The sequence below is a fragment of the Ranitomeya imitator genome, chromosome 2 (assembly GCF_032444005.1).
Source record: "Ranitomeya imitator isolate aRanImi1 chromosome 2, aRanImi1.pri, whole genome shotgun sequence".
NCBI classification, from domain to species: domain Eukaryota; kingdom Metazoa; phylum Chordata; class Amphibia; order Anura; family Dendrobatidae; genus Ranitomeya; species Ranitomeya imitator.
Window position 1 is genome coordinate 168,293,156 of NC_091283.1, and position 14,703 is coordinate 168,307,858.

The 14,703-nt window shown below is 44.2% G+C and overlaps 1 long non-coding RNA gene across 1 annotated transcript; it reads right to left on the reverse strand.

Annotated features, from left to right (window-relative positions):
• Positions 1 to 2,179: 2,179 nt before the first annotated feature.
• LOC138667272 (uncharacterized) lies at positions 2,180 to 13,991 on the reverse strand. The gene is made up of 4 exons (XR_011318682.1): positions 13,730 to 13,991; positions 4,289 to 4,453; positions 3,957 to 4,210; positions 2,180 to 2,304 (listed from the first exon to the last, which is right to left on the reverse strand). It is a non-coding gene; the product is annotated as an uncharacterized lncRNA (long non-coding RNA).
• Positions 13,992 to 14,703: the final 712 nt, after the last annotated feature.

Here is a 14,703-nt window from a genome sequence, read left to right on the forward strand (position 1 = left end):
AAAAAAAAAACTTTTTTTTTTATACTTACCTCACAGTCATTCCCCAGCAGCGCAGCTCTGCTTCTATCATCCGGTACATGTTGGCGCGTACGCAATGACATCATTGTGTACGTGCCGTCACCTGACCTTCGGGAGGTAACACGGAGGCAGCAGGAGCTGCACAGCGGTCAAGGTTATATGGCCGTGCACAGCTCTAAGAAAGCTCCCAGGCCCCAGCGCCGATGTGTGAACCGCAGCGCACCGCACTTTAGTGCATGATGTGCTCCAGTGAGCAGAAGCACAAGAGCGGGGCCTTGGACCTGCGGGCCCCCCTCTATACTGCTGTTCACAGGGCCCTATACAGCAGTAAGGGCAGTAATGCCCTGATGGCGGCCCTGTGTCTGACTAGTCTCCATGTGGCCCCATCCCCATCAGCTGTTAAACTATTTTTCTCTGGAATGTCGCAGCATTTCAGAGTCAAACATACCTGGCTGAGATTATACAGCCATGGATCTGACAGCATGTATCCGCTGTCGGGTTACCTTTATGCTATACTGAAAAAGAGGCCGTACTTACAGTACATGGCTAAAATGGCAGTTCACTAAAGGTCGCAATGTTCGATGATGGAATGAGCAAAATGCTGCTTAATGACCTATTGGCGACACCCAAACACTTAGATCGGGCGGGCTGTCCTGCACTATACAAATTATTCTGCACCGCCAACACTACAGGGCCTGGCTACATCCTGATGAGATGAAGAAATACATGGGGTATATTCTATGTTCATATATTGGCCAAAGTATGCAAGCTCACAACCCACATAAAGGGGTCCTCGTTGTCTTTCAAGTCTTTACACTCAAATTAAGTGAGTTAAAGGGGTACCACTTATCCATTGGATAACACTCACCCCTGGGACCCCGAGAACCAATGCTGCTGAAGAGCCCTGTATGTCTGGAGCGGTGGACAATCATGGGCACTACAGCTCCATTCATTCTTATGGGACTGCTGAAGACTGGATCGATGGTGGTCCCAGTAATTGGGAAGTTATCCCCTATCCCACGGATAAGGAGTAACTTTCAAACTTGTGACTACCCCTTTACAGAGTATAGAATAACTGCACAACACCAAGCAAGCTATAATGACATCCATATAGTTTTCAACCAGCTTTCCTGGAAACAGATAAAATGTGCGTTTTATCAGGAGGGGGTGCTCCTCATAGTACATGACTTATGTAATTTCTCCTCCGTATATTTCCAAACTAATCTCTCAATATCTTCCCTCACGTAATCTCTGGACATCCCAAGACCTCCTTCTCTCCTCCACGCTTATTCGCTCCTCACCCAACTGTCTCCAAAACTTCTACCGAATATCCCCCATCCTCTGGAATTCTGTGCCCCAACACGTCCAGGCGTCCACCTTCGATCCTTCGAACAGAACCTGAAAACCCATCTCTTCAAAGAAGCTTGCAACCTGTAATGACCACACGGCCACCTCAACACCATCGGAGCTACTGCAACCCCCAACCTACTGTCTCCTTCCCCATAATCCTGTAGAATGTAAGCCTGCAAGGGAAGGGTCCTCTTCCCTCTGTATCAGTCTGCCATTGTTAGTTTTGTTTACTGTAAGTGATATTTGTATTTTGATGTAACCCCTTCTCATGTACATCACCATGGAATCAATGGTGCTATATAAATTAATAATAATAATAATAATGTGAATTTCTAAGCAATCCACATATCTCTGCATTAGCCAGTCTACCTGTATTTGGCTCAGACACATAAATTCATAGCGCTCTGGATGAAAGGCAATATCATTGTGTCCTGTGTGCCCATGGAGCTATGGGGCCGGATATCATTCACTATGTGATATGTTCATTTGCTCCTGACATGAGCTCTGTGCCCTGCAGATAAGAGCAGAGCTTGTTGCGTGATTGCTCCGGTCAGCTCACAGTGGGCGCTGTACACACCACTATATTTAGAAGTGTCCTGCGGGCAGAAGAAATCAGATTGAAAACAAAGTTCCTGCTATTTCAATTGTTTAACCCCCCATCTGTTAGAAGTGCACAGTAGGCAGCCATTCTGCGAGGTCCGCTCACCGCAGATCACTGCATCGATTCAGCTGGCGTCAGAGTATAAAAATACATACAATGAGCCCAAGGTTCATTACAGGAAGACGGGAAGAAATCACGGCTGGGTTTATTTGTTTTTCATGGATTTTATTGGTAGGAGTGAGAGGCTTTGAAAGACAAGTGAGTAATAACAGAGGTCTGCGACCTGCGGCTCTCCAACTGTTGGGAATAGCAGGATCCAATTTAAGCAATGTGACCTAGAATAGGACATAGGGGAAACCAGAGAGACTGTGATCAGTAAGTATTAGTAAGTAGTACTAATAAACATTTCTATATCTATATTGTACCCACAGCCCCCCCCCCCCCCCCCCCCCCCCAAGGGGAAGCACACGCGAAACGTGCGTCGAGGCTGCATCAGACATCACATCAGCAGGCATTAGAATGGGTAAGCTGGGCACTTCATGTTACATATGATACTTCTGTTGAGTTTTTTGTGACACTTGAAGCTGATATTTACCTTTACAACAGTCACCACCCACTACATGTTACTTCATGGTCTCTGGGATCATCTGACCTGACTTTTACTTTGCACCTTATAGTCAGCACTTTGAGTATAAGGAATTTTGGTCCTTTGATGGTCTGATTGCCTAGCCTTTTCCCCATCCTGCGATAATAATAATTTTATAATAATAATAACTTTATTTATATAGCGCCAACATATTCCGTAGCAGTTTACTATTATAGAGGGGAATATATAACTAATATTATATAACTAACGTTTTGATGTCCTTCACACATGAGCCTTTTCTCTGCTTTGTTTCTCTAGTTATTTGCTATATGTATTATGCCTTTTTTTGAATAAATTTTGGTAATTTTTATCACATTTTTTGCTTGGACAATGACTCCATGATTTTTGTAGGATTTATTGTATTTGGAGTGTCCTAATATACTTATTCTGTTCTTTTATTTGGGCATATGGCCAGTTTGATAGATATATTACACTGGGGAACACAATTTTTTAAGAGTTAGGTCAGACAACTGTTCTTAATTAATTTTTGGATGCTGAATCCAGAAATGATCTCAGTTTTTCTCTATCACGTCAAGTTTTTGAACTATAGGATTTTTGTCTTCTCAAAACTACGTATGTAAACTACTGTACCTAAAAAGTGTTGTTTTTTTTTAAATAGTACAAATATGAACAAAAAATGAAATATATAAGAAATAGGCATGACAAAGTTGTGACTACTCTTACAAGTTGCCACGTAGCTCTATATGAGTCGAATTGTAATCAGATAACAAGTCTTATTACAGACATCAGTGCAATTGTGCTTCTCTGGCAGGTAAGTTGTGTAGGAAAAACTTGACGTGCTAGAAAAAAAACCGACTACATTTTTGGAATAAGCATGCCAATTTTAGTATAAATCAGCTCAAAAACCTAACTCAACAGAAACATTTTTTCAAATTGTTCCCCTGTGTTATGTATCGGTGGATCTTGGTTCCTATATTGTACTGGTGGCTAGATACCATTTTTGTACAGGCACCTATTCTTTGTCAGGTCCTTTCTCCTCTCCAGTGTCATACACTTGATATAGGAGCTCTACGCTGTGTTTTTTTTTACTGTTCTTTTGGGCACTTTCAGCCCATTACAGGTACTTGGCTCACTAGTCACGATAATACTCATACAACACAGTGCTTCCCAAATGCGGTCCTGATGGCCCCACACATCATATTTTCAGAGTTTCCTTAGTATTGCACTGGTGAGAGAACTTGTGGCAATTTCTGATGCCTTGATAATAATTCCATCACCTGTGCAAAAGGAAATCCTGAAACATGATCTGTTTGGGGCCGTGAGGACCGAATTTGGGAAAACCTGATAGGACAGCTTGACTCTGCTTCCAGGAACACCCACACTTAGCATTTCACAAAGAACCAGTCTCCATTCTTGTCATCTAATAGTGGTAGGTAATTAGAACAATGGCGGATGTCCATGTATGCCAGTTTCTGCGTGACTTGTGCAGTCCAGATAACAAGGATACAGCAGGAACTTGCTCTTAGACCATTCCCATATAAATGAGTATTTTTAGATATTCCCATCGTGTTTATCCATTACATTTGGAGGCCAGGTATTTTAATGCTGTTTATTATTTCAGGTCCCATATTTTCCTATAAATATAATCACAAAATACAATTACTAGAAAGAGGAAAGAAGCGACACAAAAGACTGTGAAAATATTTGGTTACCTGATGTGACACATCCTACTACATTAAAGGCTGTGTGGAAATACCCATCTAAAAATATCCCATCTTTGTAGTTTTATCACATTGTCTATCGGCAGGAAACGGCAGTGAAAACACAAGATGACCAGGTCCGAGAGCCGGAGGATGTCCATGTGCAACGGGAAGATCCTAATAAAAGTAATGTTGTAATATTAGCAAACAAGATCAGAAGAAGATCAAATGTGCAGCGTTCAGGTGTTGTGGCCCTAGAAGGAATATTGTAGGATATTTGCACTTGGAATTTTGCTGGTAGGGTTTTATAATAATCTACAAGGGCGCCATTATCGATGCAGTCCTGACATGGCCGCCGGTCACCCATCACATCTTTACCATTGCCTCATTCTGCACCACATTGTGAGTATTTAGGATGAAGACCACTCCTGCGGAAAAAGCGCACTGCCCTGCATATTCCATGCATCCGTACAGAGTAAGGCTTTATTCCCATACTGAGGGTACTTAGCACCAAAACAGGATCAGATTTCATAATGGCAGCACAGGAATCCCTTCTGCATATGATTTTTGGAAAAAGGCTATCCTGCTCTTTTGTAATGAAGGCAAATCCTGTTTTTGATATTGTGACCATGGTATGAGGAGCAATTCCCAAAACATAATTTCAGGGATTGGCCATTCATGCCATTCTGTCTGGAGCTTGGAGCTTCACAATTTCAATGTAAAATCTGCTGCTATCACTGGTAATTAGAGGTGTTTCCTAATTCCCCCATCCATCGTATCATTCTTTACAGAGTTGGCCGAACATTGATACCAGGTTGGTGGAGTCTTTCTATGTAACTGATATTATTACCAGCAGAAGCTCAGCTAGATGAGCTGATAATTAGGAACTTCGTACATTCGTTTGCCGATTTATAGGCCGGCAATCTCCCTCTGAACGAGCAAATCACTAGTTTGTCAAGTGATTGGATCTCTGATGCAGGTATTAAAATTGTTCTCAGCAGCACATCATCCTGTGTAAACAGGGCATGTCCTGCCAAAACAGAACGATTGTATTGTGACCTTTGCTATGCGCATAGTATCCTGGTCGGCTGGTGTAAACATGCCATCAAACGTCCTCAGATAGGCGTGTATATATCCAGACAGCGGTCATTTAATGGCCACGGTCAGCCAATGTATAAGCATGTTAACCACTGTGGCCCTCCATATGATATATTAATAAATTATGTGTTTGGTCTGAACTCTGGGGATTACATGGTGACCTTAGCTCCTGACTTGTCATGACGCATGGTGATAACTTAGAAGTGCAGTCACCACGGATGAAAAAAAGCTTAACCCCCAGAGGTCAAACCGTGCACTGAGGTTGTCACACGAAACTCCCAAGTTGTGATACCCCGCTCCTTGCTGGAGAGTCCTTCTAAAACAACACTATGTGACATCTGTCACAATACGAGAGACATCTCCTCAGAAGTGTGACCCAGCAGCTGCTCTGGCTGACATGAGGAGCAGAGGAACTGACACAGGCTCAGCCAGAGCCTCTCAGGTTTACATGTGTATTTATGGCCCTCTCTTCACTTCCAGAACAGAGGCAAAATGCAAGACAGGTCCTTGAGAAAGACATCTTTGTGTCTGATGAGGAGATGGGTAGCTTCTGAGGGTGGGACTGGGTCTTAAGAGACTCGGTCACACATACAGCTGTAAATGTCTCACTCTCTGCTTGTTATACATACATGCTAGCCACCTTAGGGAGAGACCCAAGTTGGGCTAAATGTAGCGGGACGAAAGAGACCGAAAAGCCCTCTACTCAAAGGAAATATATAGTGAATGCTTTCCTGAAACGGAAAGTACTTGCAAGCAGCATAATACAAAGAATAGCAGGTTTACCCAGAATCCTTTGCAGTAGGCGGAGCTATGCAAATCATCTCTTTCCACCCCTGTCTAATCCACAGCGCTTGGAACCGCCAAGCGTGCAATGCTGCGGATTAGTTTCTAAATTTACACAGCCAACCAATTCCTACCTGTGGACACGTGTTTCGGGCTTTAGGCCCTCATCAGCACAGGGCTGGAATTGGTTGGCTGTATGGAGTGGGGCTCGGTGAGCAAGCGATACATACATGCTAGCCACCTTAGGGAGAGACCCAAGTTGGGCTAAATGTAGCGGGACGAAAGAGACCGAAAAGCCCTCTACTCAAAGGAAATATATAGTGAATGCTTTCCTGAAACGGAAAGTACTTGCAAGCAGCATAATACAAAGAATAGCAGGTTTACCCAGAATCCTTTGCAGTAGGCGGAGCTATGCAAATCATCTCTTTCCACCCCTGTCTAATCCACAGCGCTTGGAACCGCCAAGCGTGCAATGCTGCGGATTAGTTTCTAAATTTACACAGCCAACCAATTCCTACCTGTGGACACGTGTTTCGGGCTTTAGGCCCTCATCAGCACAGGGCTGGAATTGGTTGGCTGTATGGAGTGGGGCTCGGTGAGCAAGCGATACATACATGCTAGCCACCTTAGGGAGAGACCCAAGTTGGGCTAAATGTAGCGGGACGAAAGAGACCGAAAAGCCCTCTACTCAAAGGAAATATATAGTGAATGCTTTCCTGAAGCGGAAAGTACTTGCAAGCAGCATAATACAAAGAATAGCAGGTTTACCCAGAATCCTTTGCAGTAGGCGGAGCTATGCAAATCATCTCTTTCCACCCCTGTCTAATCCACAGCGCTTGGAACCGCCAAGCGTGCAATGCTGCGGATTAGTTTCTAAATTTACACAGCCAACCAATTCCTACCTGTGGACACGTGTTTCGGGCTTTAGGCCCTCATCAGCACAGGGCTGGAATTGGTTGGCTGTATGGAGTGGGGCTCGGTGAGCAAGCGATACATACATGCTAGCCACCTTAGGGAGAGACCCAAGTTGGGCTAAATGTAGCGGGACGAAAGAGACCGAAAAGCCCTCTACTCAAAGGAAATATATAGTGAATGCTTTCCTGAAACGGAAAGTACTTGCAAGCAGCATAATACAAAGAATAGCAGGTTTACCCAGAATCCTTTGCAGTAGGCGGAGCTATGCAAATCATCTCTTTCCACCCCTGTCTAATCCACAGCGCTTGGAACCGCCAAGCGTGCAATGCTGCGGATTAGTTTCTAAATTTACACAGCCAACCAATTCCTACCTGTGGACACGTGTTTCGGGCTTTAGGCCCTCATCAGCACAGGGCTGGAATTGGTTGGCTGTATGGAGTGGGGCTCGGTGAGCAAGCGATACATACATGCTAGCCACCTTAGGGAGAGACCCAAGTTGGGCTAAATGTAGCGGGACGAAAGAGACCGAAAAGCCCTCTACTCAAAGGAAATATATAGTGAATGCTTTCCTGAAACGGAAAGTACTTGCAAGCAGCATAATACAAAGAATAGCAGGTTTACCCAGAATCCTTTGCAGTAGGCGGAGCTATGCAAATCATCTCTTTCCACCCCTGTCTAATCCACAGCGCTTGGAACCGCCAAGCGTGCAATGCTGCGGATTAGTTTCTAAATTTACACAGCCAACCAATTCCTACCTGTGGACACGTGTTTCGGGCTTTAGGCCCTCATCAGCACAGGGCTGGAATTGGTTGGCTGTATGGAGTGGGGCTCGGTGAGCAAGCGATACATACATGCTAGCCACCTTAGGGAGAGACCCAAGTTGGGCTAAATGTAGCGGGACGAAAGAGACCGAAAAGCCCTCTACTCAAAGGAAATATATAGTGAATGCTTTCCTGAAACGGAAAGTACTTGCAAGCAGCATAATACAAAGAATAGCAGGTTTACCCAGAATCCTTTGCAGTAGGCGGAGCTATGCAAATCATCTCTTTCCACCCCTGTCTAATCCACAGCGCTTGGAACCGCCAAGCGTGCAATGCTGCGGATTAGTTTCTAAATTTACACAGCCAACCAATTCCTACCTGTGGACACGTGTTTCGGGCTTTAGGCCCTCATCAGCACAGGGCTGGAATTGGTTGGCTGTATGGAGTGGGGCTCGGTGAGCAAGCGATACATACATGCTAGCCACCTTAGGGAGAGACCCAAGTTGGGCTAAATGTAGCGGGACGAAAGAGACCGAAAAGCCCTCTACTCAAAGGAAATATATAGTGAATGCTTTCCTGAAACGGAAAGTACTTGCAAGCAGCATAATACAAAGAATAGCAGGTTTACCCAGAATCCTTTGCAGTAGGCGGAGCTATGCAAATCATCTCTTTCCACCCCTGTCTAATCCACAGCGCTTGGAACCGCCAAGCGTGCAATGCTGCGGATTAGTTTCTAAATTTACACAGCCAACCAAAGAGATGATTTGCATAGCTCCGCCTACTGCAAAGGATTCTGGGTAAACCTGCTATTCTTTGTATTATGCTGCTTGCAAGTACTTTCCGTTTCAGGAAAGCATTCACTATATATTTCCTTTGAGTAGAGGGCTTTTCGGTCTCTTTCGTCCCGCTACATTTAGCCCAACTTGGGTCTCTCCCTAAGGTGGCTAGCATGTATGTATCGCTTGCTCACCGAGCCCCACTCCATACAGCCAACCAATTCCAGCCCTGTGCTGATGAGGGCCTAAAGCCCGAAACACGTGTCCACAGGTAGGAATTGGTTGGCTGTGTAAATTTAGAAACTAATCCGCAGCATTGCACGCTTGGCGGTTCCAAGCGCTGTGGATTAGACAGGGGTGGAAAGAGATGATTTGCATAGCTCCGCCTACTGCAAAGGATTCTGGGTAAACCTGCTATTCTTTGTATTATGCTGCTTGCAAGTACTTTCCGTTTCAGGAAAGCATTCACTATATATTTCCTTTGAGTAGAGGGCTTTTCGGTCTCTTTCGTCCCGCTACATTTAGCCCAACTTGGGTCTCTCCCTAAGGTGGCTAGCATGTATGTATCGCTTGCTCACCGAGCCCCACTCCATACAGCCAACCAATTCCAGCCCTGTGCTGATGAGGGCCTAAAGCCCGAAACACGTGTCCACAGGTAGGAATTGGTTGGCTGTGTAAATTTAGAAACTAATCCGCAGCATTGCACGCTTGGCGGTTCCAAGCGCTGTGGATTAGACAGGGGTGGAAAGAGATGATTTGCATAGCTCCGCCTACTGCAAAGGATTCTGGGTAAACCTGCTATTCTTTGTATTATGCTGCTTGCAAGTACTTTCCGTTTCAGGAAAGCATTCACTATATATTTCCTTTGAGTAGAGGGCTTTTCGGTCTCTTTCGTCCCGCTACATTTAGCCCAACTTGGGTCTCTCCCTAAGGTGGCTAGCATGTATGTATCGCTTGCTCACCGAGCCCCACTCCATACAGCCAACCAATTCCAGCCCTGTGCTGATGAGGGCCTAAAGCCCGAAACACGTGTCCACAGGTAGGAATTGGTTGGCTGTGTAAATTTAGAAACTAATCCGCAGCATTGCACGCTTGGCGGTTCCAAGCGCTGTGGATTAGACAGGGGTGGAAAGAGATGATTTGCATAGCTCCGCCTACTGCAAAGGATTCTGGGTAAACCTGCTATTCTTTGTATTATGCTGCTTGCAAGTACTTTCCGTTTCAGGAAAGCATTCACTATATATTTCCTTTGAGTAGAGGGCTTTTCGGTCTCTTTCGTCCCGCTACATTTAGCCCAACTTGGGTCTCTCCCTAAGGTGGCTAGCATGTATGTATCGCTTGCTCACCGAGCCCCACTCCATACAGCCAACCAATTCCAGCCCTGTGCTGATGAGGGCCTAAAGCCCGAAACACGTGTCCACAGGTAGGAATTGGTTGGCTGTGTAAATTTAGAAACTAATCCGCAGCATTGCACGCTTGGCGGTTCCAAGCGCTGTGGATTAGACAGGGGTGGAAAGAGATGATTTGCATAGCTCCGCCTACTGCAAAGGATTCTGGGTAAACCTGCTATTCTTTGTATTATGCTGCTTGCAAGTACTTTCCGTTTCAGGAAAGCATTCACTATATATTTCCTTTGAGTAGAGGGCTTTTCGGTCTCTTTCGTCCCGCTACATTTAGCCCAACTTGGGTCTCTCCCTAAGGTGGCTAGCATGTATGTATCGCTTGCTCACCGAGCCCCACTCCATACAGCCAACCAATTCCAGCCCTGTGCTGATGAGGGCCTAAAGCCCGAAACACGTGTCCACAGGTAGGAATTGGTTGGCTGTGTAAATTTAGAAACTAATCCGCAGCATTGCACGCTTGGCGGTTCCAAGCGCTGTGGATTAGACAGGGGTGGAAAGAGATGATTTGCATAGCTCCGCCTACTGCAAAGGATTCTGGGTAAACCTGCTATTCTTTGTATTATGCTGCTTGCAAGTACTTTCCGTTTCAGGAAAGCATTCACTATATATTTCCTTTGAGTAGAGGGCTTTTCGGTCTCTTTCGTCCCGCTACATTTAGCCCAACTTGGGTCTCTCCCTAAGGTGGCTAGCATGTATGTATCGCTTGCTCACCGAGCCCCACTCCATACAGCCAACCAATTCCAGCCCTGTGCTGATGAGGGCCTAAAGCCCGAAACACGTGTCCACAGGTAGGAATTGGTTGGCTGTGTAAATTTAGAAACTAATCCGCAGCATTGCACGCTTGGCGGTTCCAAGCGCTGTGGATTAGACAGGGGTGGAAAGAGATGATTTGCATAGCTCCGCCTACTGCAAAGGATTCTGGGTAAACCTGCTATTCTTTGTATTATGCTGCTTGCAAGTACTTTCCGTTTCAGGAAAGCATTCACTATATCTCTGCTTGTTATGAACTTAGGCTCTATTCACAATGGCATCGTTAATGCAAAAAGGATCTATATTATAGCAGATCCTATTGGCTTGGGATCTATTTGTTCTCCTTCAACAGGTAGAATAGGACAGTCGATCCATCAGCAGCAATAAAAAGGAACCAGTGTGAACAGTCTCAAGGCACCCACACACATTACATGGACAGTTGTATAGTCAGCACTGGCATTCTAAATATTACATTAGCTCAAATAAAAAAAACCATTTCTTTTATTACACGTTAATAATATGCCATTAAACATAATATATATATATATATATATATATATATATATATTTCTGTGTGTGTGTATTATATATCTACTATATAATTGTCGAAGGGTTATTTCCGTCTTTCTGTCTGTCATGGATATTCATTGGTCGCGGCCTCTGTCTGTCATGGAATCCAAGTCGCTGATTGGTCTCGCCAGCTGCCTGTCATGGCTGCCGCGACCAATGAGCGACAGGCACAGTCCGATTAGTCCCTCCCTACATACAAAAACAAAGAAAAAAGACTCCACTATAAAATGCACACCACCCAACACAATATAACAAAATACAAATTTTATTGGCACAAAAATTAAAACACAATTAAAAGCACTATAGTGCTTGCAATCCTACATGGTACAAAATAGCTACAAAACATCCATATTACAGCCTGGGCCAAGTGCTTGTTTTATCCTCGGACATCCCTCAGCCTGCTCGCTTCAAAACGCTGGTTTGTATCTGCTTATGGCGTTTTGTTTAGTCTTGTATGGTTCTGACTATCAGTGTCTACATGTATTTGGACTCCCCATGAGCCATTAGGCAGGGCACTGCTAAATCATATATGGTATACAGATTATTAAGTTTGTATCTGTGCCCCAGGCTGTAATATGGATGTTTTGTAGCTATTTTGTACCATGTAGGATTGCAAGCACTATAGTGCTTTTAATTGTGTTTTAATTTTTGTGCCAATAAAATTTGTATTTTGTTATATTGTGTTGGGTGGTGTGCATTTTATAGTGGAGTCTTTTTTCTTTGTTTTTGTATTTAGGTTTTTTCCACTACTTTGCACCCCCTATATATATATATATATATATATATATATATATATATATATATATACCAGCTTTATGGCGGTGCACCAGTTGCTTTTTGTATAATATCGATTAGTCCCTCCCTACTCCCCTGCAGTCAGCGCCCGGCGCCCGCTCTGTACTCCCCGCAGTTACCGCTCACACAGGGTTAATGCCAGCGGTAACGGACCGTGTTATGCCGCGGGTAACTCACTCCGTTATCGCCGCTATTAACCCTGTGTGTCCAAGTTTTTACTATTGATGCTGCCTATGCAGCGCCAATAGTAAAAAGATCTAATGTTAAAAATAATTTAAAAAAATAAAAAATCATTATATACTCACCTTTCGCGATGCTCCGGTCACCGCTCCATGCAAGCGGCAGGTTCCGGTGCTAAGGATGGTATGGGAGAAGGACCTGCCATGACGTCACGGTCATGTGACCGCGATGTCATCACACCCTGGGACCGGAAGCTGCCGTGTGCACCGCGCACAGGCGACAGAACTACAAGGGGCCCTCGGATCAGAAGGTGACAACCTGTGACATACGTGGCTGGGCAATATACTACGTAGCTCTGTGCTGTATACTACGTCACTGGGCAATATACTACGTAACTGGGCAATATACTACGTGGCTGGGCAATATACTACGTGGCTGGGCAATATACTACGTGGGCTGTGCAATATACTACATGGCTGTGCAATATACTACGTGCATGCATATTCTAGAATACCCGATGCGTTAGAATCGGGCCACCATCTAGTTATATATACACACACACACACATACGTAATGATGTGACTGTAATGACCTGACATAAGTTACAGTAAAGTCGTCTGTTGCATCCTCGTCATTATAGTACGTTTTCACCATGTTTATTAGATGAACATTGAGTGACTGATTTTGACTGACCAATTAATGTGTATGGAGGTGTCCTCACTCTTCCCTCAAAGGCAGGTATTGGGACAAGACGGGTCAGGCCTGTTGGATTTTAACCAGCTTGATCATCAGATATATATATATATATATATATATATATATATATATATATATATTTGCATGTATGTAATGTATAGCGGGTTAAGAAAGTATTGAACACGTCACCAATTTTCTAAGTAAATATATTTGTAAAGGTGCTATTGACATATGCTGATAATAACTCATCCAAACCACACAGGTGAAAAATCAAACTATAGATGGGGCAGCACGGAGGCTCAGTGGTTAGCAATACACTGCAGGTAGATCTGTCTCACCAAGGACAACATCTGCAAGGAGTTTGTATGTTCTCTGTTTCTTCCCACACTCCAAAGACATACTGATAGGGAATCTAGATTGTGAGCCCCAATGGGGACAGCGATGATAATGTCTGTAAAGCGCGGAAATCTACCAGTAATTAGAAAACAATCCTGAGTCTTAGTGAGAAAGAATATCAGCTTGTTCAACTGATGGCCTATAAAAAATAATAAAACATGCAGACACACAAATCATACACGCAAATTCTGAGTGTACAAACAGCTCCCTGATGGCAGACTTCTATTTCTAGTGGTGGTCTAATGAGAATGTGAAATAGCAATGACTTCTGGTTCCAGTTCAGTGGCTAATCATGTGGAGAGATTCTGTTTTTCTAGGATTATCACTTACCTCTGAATGTCAGGCAGCCGCCGGTGGAGAAGGTAGATCTGTCCTGCATGTGGTAGGTTGCTGATTTGTGCAGAACCAGCAGGTTGGACTCTTGCCGATGCTCCTGTTCTTCACCCTAGAGATATTAAGTTCTAATGAAGAGAAATTAATAACCTGTGCTCCAGCATTTGCCTTTTCTTACCCATTAACGTTACCAGATGTTGTCCATCCTTCTTGGCTCCTTGAACAGGAAATACAACTGATAAGAGCCCTTGGTTCCATACAAGTCTCCTACTGGGGAAAAGAAGAGCAGCATAAATCTCACTTGTGATTAATTTTAAGAAGGTGTCTAATAAGATGAGACAGGCTGAGAAGGCAGCTAAGTATTTCCCTAATAGTCTGCCAGACATGCCAAGCTGAGAATAGAGCCCAGATGTCATCGGGGGTGGTGGGTATCGGGTATCAGCTCAAGATTGTTTGCATTTACTAAGTGTCAATTCCGGGAGGGGAAGAAAGCCACAAGTTTCAGATTGAATTTCAAGGAGTACAAACTGGGCATCTTGCCGTCAAGTCCAAGGGCAAAGACACTTGTTTACGGTTAAATGGAAAGTATCTGATTGAGGCTCCTGTATTATTTAATGGAGCCAAAAGGATGAAAATACAAGGTTTAAGCACAGTGTGACTAATGTCTAAGGAAGAATACAAGATACTTGTGTGCTGGTCTGGGTTAATCGCTGCCGAGTGCCAGATAAAGCCACCACAAGATGTGACATATCCTGTCAATGATAACGATGATGCTTGTAAGGGAATTAAAGATTTAGATATTCCACTGCCTGACAAATCCAGATAATGCCGATGAATGTGATGATAGTGCTGGCCGCCCTCCACATCGCATTCAGTGTCTATTCACATGGTTGGCAAAATATCATTAAAGTAACTTGGCGCTCCACAGCGAGTTGTCCTTGGCATTTACTTCTGAAGTAGCGAATGGAACC